The 12108-nt window shown below is 40.9% G+C and overlaps 1 protein-coding gene across 2 annotated transcripts in view; it reads right to left on the bottom strand.

Annotated features, from left to right (window-relative positions):
* Nucleotides 1–12108, bottom strand: part of LOC106569607 (epidermal growth factor receptor substrate 15-like 1) — a 74309-nt gene that overhangs the window by 9751 nt on the left and 52450 nt on the right. The gene's annotated exons all lie outside the window — the stretch shown is intronic.

Below are 12108 nucleotides of genomic sequence, written 5' to 3'. Positions count from 1 at the left end.
GAGAGGCGAGAGAGACAGAGCGAGAGGCGAGAGAGACAGAGCGAGAGGCGAGAGAGACAGAGGGAGGCGAGAGAGACAGAGACGAGAGAGACAGAGCGAGAGCCGAAGACAGAGCGAGAGGCGAGAGAGACAGAGCGAGAGGCGAGAGAGACAGAGCGAGAGGCGAGAGAGACAGAGCGAGAGGCGAGAGAGACAGAGGGAGGCGAGAGAGACAGAGGGAGGCGAGAGAGACAGAGGGAGGCGAGAGAGACAGAGAGAGGCGAGAGAGACAGAGAGAGGCGAGAGAGACAGAGAGAGGCGAGAGAGACAGAGCGAGAGGCGAGAGAGACAGAGCGAGAGGCGAGAGAGACAGAGCAAGAGGCGAGAGAGACAGAGCGAGAGGCGAGAGAGACAGAGCGAGAGGCGAGAGAGACAGAGCGAGAGGCGAGAGAGACAGAGCGAGAGGCGAGAGAGCGAGAGAGACAGAGAGAGGCGAGAGAGACAGAGAGAGACAGAGAGAGGCGAGAGAGACAGAGAGAGGCGAGAGAGACAGAGAGAGACAGAGAGAGGCGAGAGAGACAGAGAGAGGCGAGAGAGACAGAGAGAGGCGAGAGAGACAGAGAGAGGCGAGAGAGACAGAGAGAGGCGAGAGAGACAGAGAGAGGCGAGAGAGACAGAGAGAGGCGAGAGAGACAGAGCGAGGCGATAGAGACAGAGCGAGGCGAGAGAGACAGAGCGAGGCGAGAGAGACAGAGAGAGGCGAGAGAGACCGAGAGGCGAGAGAGACCGAGAGAGGCGAAAGAGACAGAGATGAGAGAGAGGTGAGAAGTGAGAGAGATAATGTAGCGAGGGTGAATAGTTGACACCACCACCACCACCACATCTGAACTGTGGCTTCTGCTATGAGAGTCACACAGGAAGAGAAACACAGGGCACACACACACACCGTGGGAGATGTGGGCAGAACACATACACACCGTGGGAGATGTGGGCAAAACACACACACACCGTGGGAGGTGTGGGCAGAACACACACACACACGGAGATGTGGGCAGTAGAGGTTGCAGGAATCTGGCAGGAATGGGAGTCAAGTTATGGACCGGATCAACAGTCTACAGGAACGGGCAGTACAGGACAGGACCAACATTCTACAGGAACGGGCAGTACAGGACAGGACCAACAGTCTACACGACAGGATCAACAGTCTACAGGAACGGGCAGTACAGGACAGGACCAACAGTCTACACGACAGGATCAACAGTCTACACGACAGGATCAACAGTCTACAGGAACAGGCAGTACAGGACAGGATCAACAGTCTACAGGACAGGATCAACAGTCTACAGGAACGAGCAGTACAGGACAGGATCAACAGTCTACAGGAACGGGCAGTACAGGACAGGATCAACAGTCTACAGGACAGGATCAACAGTCTACAGGAATGAGCAGTATAGGACAGGATCAACAGTCTACAGGAACGGGCAGTACAGGACAGGACCAACAGTCTACACGACAGGATCAACAGTCTACAGGAACGGGCAGTACAGGACAGGACCAACAGTCTACACGACAGGATCAACAGTCTACACGACAGGATCAACAGTCTACAGGAACAGGCAGTACAGGACAGGATCAACAGTCTACAGGACAGGATCAACAGTCTACAGGAACAGGCAGTACAGGATCAACAGTCTACAGGACAGGATCAACAGTCTACAGGAACGAGCAGTACAGGACAGGATCAACAGTCTACAGGAACGGTCAGTACAGGACAGGATCAACAGTCTACAGGACAGGATCAACAGTCAACAGGAATGAGCAGTACAGGACAGGATCAACAGTCTACAGGAACGGTCAGTACAGGACCAACATTCTACAGGAACGGGCAGTACAGTACAGGACCAACAGTCTACAGGAAAGGGCAGTACAGGACCAACAGTCTACAGGAACGGTCAGTACAATACAGGACCAACAGTCTACAGGAATAGTTGTAAACTGAGTTTTTTGGGGCGGAAATACGTCATTTGTGGAGCATTTCATAAAAACAACTGTGGCCTAATACAGTTTAAATAAATAATAAATGGTGACTTCCCCCTCCCTCTTCCGTCAGCTCACTCGCGCCTCGCTCCAGTTGTTGCCAGTCATTAGGCTACCTCAGTCAGATGCCAATCTACGTCAGTGTACAAGGAAGGAACCGAGTACACTGCTTGTAAAAAAATGCTGCGGTTTAACCAAATAGTCTACCAACCAAAGAGTGGGACAAGTGGCCTGAAGCGGCACAGCTTCTCCACTCTTAACAATCTTACCGCCCAATTGTTTGTTTATTTAACTAAACACGTGATAAGTTTTTATTTCACCTTTATTTAACCAGGTAGGCCAGTTGAGAACAAGTTCTCATTTACAACCGCAACCTGGCCAAGATAAAGCAAAGCAGTGCGACAAAAAAAAAACACACAGAGTTACACATGGGATAAACAAAAGTACACTCAATAACACAATAGAAAAATCTATATACAGTGAGGGAAAAAAGTATTTGATCCCCTGCTGATTTTGTATGTTTGCCCACTGACAAAGAATTGATCAGTCTATCATTTTAATGGTAGGTTTATTTGAACAGTGAGAGACAGAATAACAACAAAAAAATCCAGAAAAAAAACATGTAAAAAATGTTATAAATTGATTTGCATTTTAATGAGGGAAATAAGTATTTGACCCCTTCTCAATCAGAAAGATTTCTGGCTCCCAGGTGTCTTTTATATAGGTGACGAGCTGAGATTAGGAGCACACTCTTAAAGGGAGTGCTCCTAATCTCAGTTTGTTACCTGTATAAAAGACACCTGTCCACAGACGCAATCAATCAATCAGATTCCAAACTCTCCACCATGACCAAGACCAAAGAGCTCTCCAAGGATGTCAGGGACAAGATTGTAGACCTACACAAGGCTGGAATGGGCTACAAGACCATCGCCAAGTAGCTTGGTGAGAAGGTGACAACATTTGGTGCGATTATTCGCAAATGGAAGAAACACAAAATAACTGTCAATCTCCCTCGGCCTGGGGCTCCATGCAAGATCTCACCTCGTGGAGTTGCAATGATCATGAGAACGGTGAGGAATCAGCCCAGAACTACACGGGAGGATCTTGTCAATGATCTCAAGGCAGCTGGGACCATAGTCTCCAAGAAAACAATTGGTAACACACTACGCCGTGAAGGACTTGAAATCCTGCAGCGCCCGCAAGGTCCCCCTGCTCAAGAAAGCACATATACATGCCCGTCTGAAGTTTGCCAATGAACATCTGAATGATTCAGAGGACAACTGGGTGAAAGTGTTGTGGTCAGTTGAGACCAAAATGGAGCTCTTTGGCGTCAACTCAACTCGCCGTGTTTGGAGGAGGAGGAATGCTGCCTATGACCCCAAGAACACCATCCCCACCGTCAAACATGGAGGTGGAAACATTATGCTTTGGGGTGTTTTTCTGCTAAGGGGACAGGACAACTTCACAGCATAAAAGGGACGATGGACGGGGCCATGTACCGTCAAATCTTGGGTGAGAACCTCCTTCCCTCAGCCAGGGCATTGAAAATGGGTCGTGGATGGGTATTCCAGCATGACAATGACCCAAAACACACGGCCAAGGCAACAAAGGAGTGGCTCAAGAAGAAGCACATTAAGGTCCTGGAGTGGCCTAGCCAGTCTCCAGACCTTAATCCCATAGAAAATCTGTGGAGGGAGCTGAAGGTTCGAGTTGCCAAACGTCAGCCTCGAAACCTTAATGACTTGGAGAAGATCTGCAAAGAGGAGTGGGACAAAATCCCTCCTGAGATGTGTGCAAACCTGGGGGCCAACTTCAAGAAACGTTTGACCTCTGTGATTGCCAACAAGGGTTATGCCACCAAGTACTAAGTCATGTTTTGCAGAGGGGTCAAATACTTATTTCCCTCATTAAAATGCAAATCAATTTATAACATTTTTGACATGCGTTTTTCTGGATTTTTTGGTTGTTATTCTGTCTCTCACTGTTCAAATAAACCTAACATTAAAATTATAGACTGATCATTTCTTTGTCAGTGGGCAAATGTACAAAATCAGCAGGGGATCAAATACTTTTTCCCTCACTGTACAGTGTGTGCAAATGGTGTGAGGAGGTAAGGCAATAAATAGGCCATAGTAGCGAAGTAATTACAATTTAGCAGATTAACACTGGAGTGATAGATGAGCAGATGATGATGTGCAAGTAGAAATACTGGTGTGCAAAAGAGCAAAAAAAGTAAATAAAAACAATATGGGGATGAGGTAGGTAGATAGATGGGCTGTTTACAGATGGGCTATGTACAGCTGCAGCGATCTGTGAGCTGCTCAGATAGCTGATGTTTAAAGTTAGTGAGGGAGATATAAGTCTCCAACTTCAGCGATTTTTGCAATTCGTTCCAGTCATTGGCAGCAGAGAACTGGAAGGAAAGGCGGCTTTGGCTTTGGGGATGACCAGTGAGATATACCTGCTGGAGCGCGTGCTACGGGTGGGTGTTGCTATGGTGACCAGTGAGCTGAGATAAGGCGGAGCTTTACCTAGCAAAGACTTATAGATGACCTGGAGCCAGTGGGGTGAAGAGGTGAAGAGTGAAATTAAAATAGGTTGACAGACTATGCAGTACTGTAGCTCAGGATTTTCTAAATATGCTTTAAATGTTCATGCGCTGTAAATGTTCCTATGTGCTCAGCTGTAGGCTACAGTTTAATGTGCTCAGTTGTTGGCTACAGTTTAATGTGCTCAGTGTTCAGCCGTAGGCTACAGTTTAATGTGCTCAGTGCTCAGCTGTAGGCTACAGTTTAATGTGCTCAGTGCTCAGCTGTAGGCTACAGTTTAATGTGCTCAGCCGTAGGCTACAGTTTAATGTGCTCAGTGCTCAGCCGTAGGCTACAGTTTAATGTGCTCAGTGCTCAGCCGTAGGCTACAGTTTAATGTGCTCAGTGCTCAGCTGTAGGCTACAGTTTAATGTGCTCAGTGCTCAGCAGTAGGGTACAGTTTAATGTGCTCAGTGCTCAGCTGTAGGCTACAGTTTAATGTGCTCAGTGCTCAGCTGTAGACTACAGTTTATTGTGCTCAGTCGAAGGCTACAGTTTAATGTGCTCAGCCGTAGGCTACAGTTTAATGTGCTCAGCACTCAGCTGTAGGCTACATTTTATTGTGCTCAGCTGTAGGCTACAGTTTACACTGAGGTAGACCTGGGTAGACCACACACTGAGGTAGACCTGTGCAGACCACACACTGAGGTAGACCTGGGCAGACCACACATTGAGATAGACCTGGGCAGACCACACATTGAGGTAGACCTGGGCAGACCACACACTGAGGTAGACCTGGGCAGACCACACACTGAGGTAGACCTGGGCAGACCACACACTGAGGTAGACCTGGGCAGACCACACACTGAGGTAGACCTGGGCAGACCAAACACTGCGGTAGACCTGGGCAGACCACACACTGAGGTAGACCTGGGCAGACCACACACCGAGGTAGACCTGGGCAGACCACACACCGAGGTAGACCTGGGCAGACCACACACTGAGGTAGACCTGGGCAGACCACACACTGAGGTAGACCTGGGCAGACCACACACTGAGGTAGACCTGGGCAGACCAAACACTGAGGTAGATGCGGGCAGACCACACACTGAGGTAGACCTGTGCAGACCACACACTGAGGTAGACCTGTGCAGATCAAACACTGAGGTAGACCTGGGCAGACCAAACACTGAGGTAGACCTGGGCAGACCACACACTGAGGTAGAGGTGGGCAGACCACACACCTTCAGATTTTCTCACCTTTCTGTTGACCTGCTGGCAGCCTAACTTTGACCTGCTGGTAATCCATTCGAGCCACTGGTTAATTCCTATCTTAATCTGGACACTGGGTTTGGATGGTAAACTACACAATCAGTATCAGTAATCAGTCTGTGCTCAAGCAAAAACAGACCCTATCTGTTCCAACAGCTTTCCTGTTTACCAGCTCCTTCGAAAGGAGAAGAAACTGAGGGCTCCGCACCCTCACAAGACGACCACACTGAGCAGGAGAGAAAAAGGGAAGTACTAACATGACACACACACACGCACGCACGCTCACACGCGTTTACACACACACACAAGTTTAATAAGACAGTGTTAGACCACAAATTAGTCGTTCAGAAAAACTGATGCTACAAACTGTTACTTACCTCAACCTCTAATCCTTCTCACTAACTCCTCCTCCTTCTAACCAACTAACTCCTTCTAACTAACTCCTCCTAACTAAATATCTAACTAACTCCTCCTCCTTCTAACTAACTCCTCCTAACTAACAAACTAACTAACTCCTCCTAACTAACTAACTAACTCCTCCTCCTTCTAACTCCTCCTAACTAAATATCTAACTAACTCCTCCTCCTTCTAACTAACTCCCCCTAACTAACTAACTAACTCCTCCTAACTAAATATCTAACTAACTCCTCCTAAGTAAATATCTAACTAACTCCTCCTAAGTAAATATCTAACTAACTCCTCCTCCTAACTAACTCCTCCTAACTAAATATCTAACTAACTCCTCCTCCTTCTAACTAACTCCTCCTAACTAAATATCTAACTAACTCCTCCTCGTTCTAACTAACTCCTCCTAACTAAATATCTAACTAATTCCTCCTAACTAACTAACTCCTCCTAACTAACTAACTCCTCCTAACTAACTAACTCCTCCTAACTAACTAACTCCTCCTAACTAACTAACTCCTCCTAACTAACTACCTCCTCCTAACTAACTACCTCCTCCTAACTAAATATCTAACTAACTCCTCCTAAGTAAATATCTAACTAACTCCTCCTAAGTAAATATCTAACTAACTAACTCCTCCTCCTCCTAACTAACTCCTCCTAACTAAATATCTAACTAACTAACTCCTCCTAACTAACTAACTCCTCCTAACTAAATATCTAACTAACTTCTCCTAACGAAATATCTAACTTCTCCTAACTAACTATCTAACTAACTAACTAACTCCTCCTAACTAACTAACTAACTAACTCCTCCTAACTAAATATCTAACTAATTCCTCCTTCTAACTAACTAACTAACTCCTAACTAACTAACTCCTAACTAACTAACTAACTAACTAACTCCTAACTAACTAACTAACTAACTCCTAACTAACTAACTAACTCCTAACAAACTAACTAACTCCTAACTAACTAACTAACTAACTAACTCCTAACTAACTAACTAAATAACTAACTCCTAACTAAATAACTAACTCCTAACTAACTAACTCCTCCTAACTAACTAACTAACTAACTAACTAACTCCTCCTAACTAACTAACTAACTAACTCCTCCTAACTAAATATCTAACTAATTCCTCCTTCTAACTAACTAACTAACTCCTAACTAACTAACTCCTAACTAACTAACTAACTAACTAACTCCTAACTAACTAACTAACTCCTAACTAACTAACTAACTCCTAACAAACTAACTAACTCCTAACTAACTAACTAACTAACTAACTCCTAACTAACTAACTAAATAACTAACTCCTAACTAAATAACTAACTCCTAACTAACTAACTCCTCCTAACTAACTAACTAACTAACTAACTCCTCCTACCTAAATATCTAACTAACTTCTCCTAACTAACTATCTAACTAACTAACTAACTAACTAACTCCTCCTAACTAACTAACTCCTCCTAACTAACTAACTAACTAACTAACTAACTCCTCCTAACTAACTAACTCCTCCTAACTAAATATCTAACTAACTCCTCCTTCTTCTAACTAACTCCTCCTAACTAAATATCTAACTAATTCCTCCTTCTAACTAACTAACTCCTAACTAACTAACTAACTCCTAACTAACTAACTCCTCCTAACTAAATATCTAACTAACTCCTCCTAACTAACTAACTAACTAACTCCTCCTAACTAACTAACTCCTCCTAACAAAATATCTAACTAACTCCTCCTTCTAACTAACTAAGTCCTAACTAACTCCTCCTAACTAAATATCTAACTAACTTCTCCTAACTAAATATCTAACTTCTCCTAACTAACTATCTAACTAACTAACTAACTCCTCCTAACTAACTAACTAACTCCTCCTAACTAACTAACTCCTCCTAACTAAATATCTAACTAACTCCTCCTAACTAACTAACTTCTCCTAACTAAATATCTAACTAACTAACTTCTCCTAACTAACTAACTAACTAACTAACTAACTAACTAACTAACTAACTCCTCCTAACTAAATATCTAACTAACTCCTCCTAACTAACTAACTAACTAACTTCTTCTCCTAACTAAATATCTAACTAACTAACTCCTCCTTCTAACTAACTAACTAACTAACTAACTAACTAACTCCTCCTAACTAAATATCTAACTAATTCCTCCTTCTAACTAACTAACTCCTAACTAACTAACTCCTAACTAACTAACTCCTAACTAACTAAATATCTAACTAACTCCTCCTCCTTCTAACTAACTCCTCCTAACTAAATATCTAACTAATTCCTCCTTCTAACTAACTCCTCCTAACTAACTAACTCCTCCTAACTAACTAACTCCTCCTAACTAACTAACTAACTCCTAACTAACTCCTCCTAACTAACTAACTCCTCCTAACTAACTAACTAACTAACTCCTCCTAACTAACTAACTAACTCCTCCTAACTAACTCCTCCTAACTAACTCCTCCTAACTAACTCCTCCTAACTAACTCCTCCTAACTAACTAACTCCTCCTAACTAAATATCTAACTAACTCCTCCTCCTTCTAACTAACTCCTCCTAACTAAATATCTAACTAATTCCTCCTTCTAACTAACTAACTCCTAACTAACTCCTCCTAACTAACTAACTCCTCCTAACTAAATATCTAACTAACTCCTCCTAACTAACTAACTCCTCCTAACTAACTAACTAACTAACTCCTCCTAACAAAATATCTAACTAACTCCTCCTTCTAACTAACTAACTCCTAACTAACTCCTCCTAACTAAATATCTAACTAACTTCTCCTAACTAAATATCTAACTTCTCCTAACTAACTATCTAACTAACTAACTCCTCCTAACTAACTAACTAACTCCTCCTAACTAACTAACTAACTAACTAACTCCTCCTAACTAAATATCTAACTAACTCCTCCTAACTAACTAACTTCTCCTAACTAAATATCTAACTAACTCCTCCTTCTAACTAACTAACTCCTAACTAACTCCTCCTAACTAAATATCTAACTAACTTCTCCTAACTAAATATCTAACTTCTCCTAACTAACTAACTAACTAACTAACTAACTCATCCTAACTAACTAACTAACTAACTCCTCCTAACTAAATATCTAACTAACTCCTCCTAACTAACTAACTTCTCCTAACTAAATATCTAACTAACTAACTTCTCCTAACTAACTAACTAACTAACTACTCCTAACTAACTAACTCCTCCTAACTAAATATCTAACTAACTCCTCCTAACTAAATATCTAACTAACTGCTCCTAACTAACTAACTTCTCCTAACTAAATATCTAACTAACTAACTTCTCCTAACTAACTAACTAACTTCTCCTAACTAAATAACTCCTCCTAACTAACTATCTAACTAACTCCTCCTTCTAACTAACTAACTAACTAACTAACTCCTCCTAACTAAATATCTAACTAATTCCTCCTTCTAACTAACTAACTCCTAACTAACTAACTCCTCCTAACTAACTAACTCCTCCTAACTAACTAACCCCTCCTAACTAACTAACTCCTCCTAACTAACTAACTCCTCCTAACTAACTAACTAACTCCTCCTAACTAACTAACTCCTAACAAAATATCTAACTAACTCCTCCTTCTAACTAACTAACTCCTCCTAACTAAATATCTAACTAACTCCTCCTAACTAACTAACTTCTCCTAACTAAATATCTAACTAACTAACTTCTCCTAACTAACTAACTAACTAACTAACTCCTCCTAACTAAATATCTAACTAACTCCTCCTAACTAAATATCTAACTAACTCCTCCTAACTAACTAACTTCTCCTAACTAAATATCTAACTAACTAACTTCTCCTAACTAACTAACTAACTAACTTCTCCTAACTAAATATCTAACTAACTCCTCCTAACTAACTAACTAACTCCTCCTTCTAACTAACTAACTCCTCCTAACTAAATATCTAACTAATTCCTCCTTCTAACTAACTAACTAACTCCTAACTAACCAACTCCTAACTAACTAACTCCTCCTAACTAAATATCTAACTAACTCCTCCTCCTTCTAACTAACTCCTCCTAACTAAATATCTAACTAATTCCTCCTTCTAACTAACTCCTCCTAACTAACTAACTCCTCCTAACTAACTAACTCCTAACTAACTAACTAACTCCTAACTAACTCCTCCTAACTAACTAACTAACTAACTCCTCCTAACTAACTAACTCCTCCTAACTAACTAACTCCTCCTAACTAACTAACTCCTCCTAACTAAATATCTAACTAATTCCTCCTTCTAACTAACTAACTCCAACTAACTAACTCCTCCTAACTAACTAACTCCTAACTAACTAACTCCTCCTAACTAACTAACTCCTAACAAAATATCTAACTAACTCCTCCTTCTAACTAACTAACTCCTAACTAACTCCTCCTAACTAAATATCTAACTAACTCCTCCTAACTAAATATCTAACTTCTCCTAACTAACTATCTAACTAACTAACTCCTCCTAACTAACTAACTAACTAACTAACTAACTAACTAACTAACTCCTCCTAACTAACTAACTAACTAACTAACTCCTCCTAACTAAATATCTAACTAACTCCTCCTAACTAACTAACTAACTAACTAACTAACTAACTTCTAACTAACTAACTCCTCCTAACTAAATAACTAACTAACTTCTCCTAACTAAATATCTAACTAACTAACTTCTCCTAACTAAATATCTAACTAACTAACTTCTCCTAACTAAATATCTAACTAACTAACTAACTTCTCCTAACTAACTAACTAACTTCTCCTAACTAAATATCTAACTAACTCCTCCTAACTAAATATCTAACTAACTAACTTCTCCTAACTAACTAACTAACTTCTCCTAACTAACTCCTCCTAACTAAATATCTAACTAACTCCTCCTAACTAAATATCTAACTAACTCCTCCTAACTAAATATCTAACTAACTCCTCCTAACTAACTAACTTCTCCTAACTAAATATCTAACTAACTAACTTCTCCTAACTAAATATCTAACTAACTAACTTCTCCTAACTAAATATCTAACTAACTAACTTCTCCTAACTAACTAACTTCTCCTAACTAAATATCTAACTAACTCCTCCTAACTAAATATCTAACTAACTCCTCCTAACTAACTAACTCCTCCTAACTAACTAACTAACTCCTCCTAACTAAATATCTAACTAACTCCTCCTAACTAACTAACTTCTCCTAACTAAATATCTAACTAACTAACTTCTCCTAACTAACTAACTAACTTCTCCTAACTAAATATCTAACTAACTCCTCCTAACTAAATATCTAACTAACTCCTCCTAACTAACTAACTAACTAACTAACTAACTAACTCCTCCTAACTAACTAACTAACTAACTAACTCCTCCTAACTAAATATCTAACTAACTCCTCCTAACTAACTAACTTCTCCTAACTAAATATCTAACTAACTAACTAACTAACTATCTCCTAACTAACTAACTCCTCCAAACTAAATATCTAACTAACTCCTCCTAACTAAATATCTAACTAACTCCTCCTAACTAACTAACTTCTCCTAACTAAATATCTAACTAACTAACTTCTCCTAACTAAATATCTAACTAACTAACTAACTTCTCCTAACTAAATATCTAACTAACTCCTCCTAACTAAATATCTAACTAACTCCTCCTAACTAACTAACTAACTAACTCCTCCTTCTAACTAACTAACTAACTAACTCCTCCTTCTAACTAACTACTCCTTCTAACTAACTAACTCCTCCTAACTAACTAACTCCTCCTAACTAACTAACTAACTAACTAACTCCTCCTAACTAACTAACTAACTAACTAACTCCTCCTCCTAACTAACTAAC

This window comes from Salmo salar, chromosome ssa14 (assembly GCF_905237065.1).
Source record: "Salmo salar chromosome ssa14, Ssal_v3.1, whole genome shotgun sequence".
NCBI lineage: Eukaryota > Metazoa > Chordata > Actinopteri > Salmoniformes > Salmonidae > Salmo > Salmo salar.
This window is presented reverse-complemented; position numbering and strand designations above follow the sequence as displayed.